This window comes from Vulpes vulpes, chromosome X (genome assembly GCF_048418805.1).
Source record: "Vulpes vulpes isolate BD-2025 chromosome X, VulVul3, whole genome shotgun sequence".
Lineage (NCBI taxonomy): Eukaryota > Metazoa > Chordata > Mammalia > Carnivora > Canidae > Vulpes > Vulpes vulpes.
Window position 1 is genome coordinate 79,424,719 of NC_132796.1, and position 2,484 is coordinate 79,427,202.

Sequence of the window (2,484 nt, forward strand, 5' to 3'; positions counted from 1 at the left end):
AATTCAATTTTGTTATTAGTAACCAGTCTGTTCAGATTTTCCACTTCTTGATTAGGTTTTAGAAGATTCTGTTTCTATAAGTTTATCCATTTCTTCTAGATTGTCCAATTTTTTGGCATGTAATTTATCATTGTAATTTCATAATCCTTTGTATTTTTGTAGTGTCGGTTGTTATTTCGCCTCTTTTTTATGATTGTATTTATTTGGATCCTAACTAAGAACTTTTAACTAAGTTAACTTGACTAAGGTTTTTTGTTTTGAGAAGAAGGACTAGAGCAGAGTAAGCAGGAGCATGACAACTCACCCACAAAAAAAGTCATATTTACCAAAGATGTTGGCCTTTTACCTACACCAAGACATCTTACCTCTCAGGCTGGCCTTGATGTTTGTCTTCAGCCACAACCCATGTATGCTAAAAATGTTCAGCCTATGTTCTAGGCTGCTTAAGTAAAAACGTGCTGAAGTATAGGGGTCCCACATATGTCTCACCAAGCATCTTATTAATGGACAGCCCACCAGTTATCCAGCACATGCATTGCCACCAAACAACAGGGGTCTCAAAGAGCCATGCCATGCCAGCCAAGGCTATGATGGATGAAAGATGGAAGATGAATAAGAATCTTTTTTTTTTTTTTTTTTTTTTTTTTTAGTTTTCCTAACTGTCCTGTGGTCCGCAGCACCTGGCATTACCAGAATTAAAAATTGAATTTCTTTTGTTCAACTGCCTGCATTTATGGTACATAGAAAATTTTCTAGAGCTATACATACCAAACTGCATACAACATTAACTCATGGGGTAGAGATTGGGGTATTAAAAGGAATATTTGACAATATGCATGTCTTTTGGAATTTATTTTTTTAAAAAATTAATTTTTATTGGTGTTCAATTTACCAACATACAGAATAACACCCAGTGCTCATCCCGTCAAGTGTCCCACTCAGTGCCCATCACCCATTCACCCCCATCCCCCCGCCCTCCTCCACTTCCACCACCCCTAGTTCATTTCCCAGAGTTAGGAGTCTTTATGTTCTGTCTCCCTTTCTGATATTTCCCACACATTTCTTCTCCCTTCCCTTATATTCCCTTTCACTATTATTTATATACCCCAAATGAATGAGAACATACACTGTTTGTCCTTCTCCGATTGACTTACTTTACTCAGCATAATACCCTCCAGTTCCATCCACGTTGAAGCAAATGGTGGGCATTTGTCATTTCTAATGGCTGAGTAATATTCCATTGTATACATAAACCACATCTTCTTTATCCATTCATCTTTCGATGGACACTGAGGCTCCTTCCACAGTTTGGCTATTGTGGACATTGCTGCTATAAACATTGGGCTGCAAGTGTCCCGGCGTTTCATTGCATCTGCATCTTTGGGGTAAATCCCCAACAGTGCAATTGCTGGGTCGTAGGGCAGGTCTATTTTTAACTCTTTGAGGAACCTCCACACAGTTTTCCAGAGTGGTTGCACCAGTTCACATTCCCACCAACAGTGTAAGAGGGTTCCCTTTTTTCCACATCCTCTCCAACATTTGTGGTTTCCTGCCTTGTTAATTTTCCCCATTCTCACTGGTGTGAGGTGGTATCTCATTGTGGTTTTGATTTGTATTTCCCTGATGGCAAGTGATGCAGAGCATTTTCTCATGTGCATGTTGGCCATGTCCATGTCTTCCTCTGTGAGATTTCTGTTCGTGTCTTTTGCCCATTTCATGATTGGATTGTTTGTTTCTTTGGTGTTGAGTTGAATAAGTTCTTTATAGAATCAGAAAAGACCCCGAATAGCCAGGGGAATTTTTAAAAAGAAAACCATAGCTGGGGGCATCACAATGCCAGATTTCAGGTTGTACTACAAAGCTGTGGTCATCAAGACAGTGTGGTACTGGCACAAAAACAGACACATAGATCAATGGAACAGAATCCAGAATCCAGAAGTGGACCCTCAACTTTATGGTCAACTAATATTCGATAAAGGAGGAAAGACTATCCTCTAGAAGAAAGACAGTCTCTTCAATAAATGGTGCTGGAAAAATTGGACATCCACATGCGGAAGAATGAAACTAGATCACTCTCTTGCACCATACACAAAGATAAACTCAAAATGGATGAAAGATCTAAATGTGAGACAAGATTCCATCAAAATCCTAGAGGATAACACAGGCCACACCCTTTTTGAACTCGGCCACAGTAACTTCTTGCAAGATACATCCACGAAGGCAAAAGAAACAAAAGCAAAAATGAACTATTGGGACATCATCAAGATAAGAAGCTTTTGCACAGCAAAGGATACAGTCAATAAAACTAAAAGACAACCTACAGAATGGGAGGAGATATTTGCAAATGACATATCAGATAAGGGCTAGTTTCCAAGATCTATAAAGAACTTATTAAACTCAACACCAAAGAAACAAACAATCCAATCATGAAATGGGCAAAAGACATGAACAGAAATATCATTGTATTTTTTATTTGTATTCCCT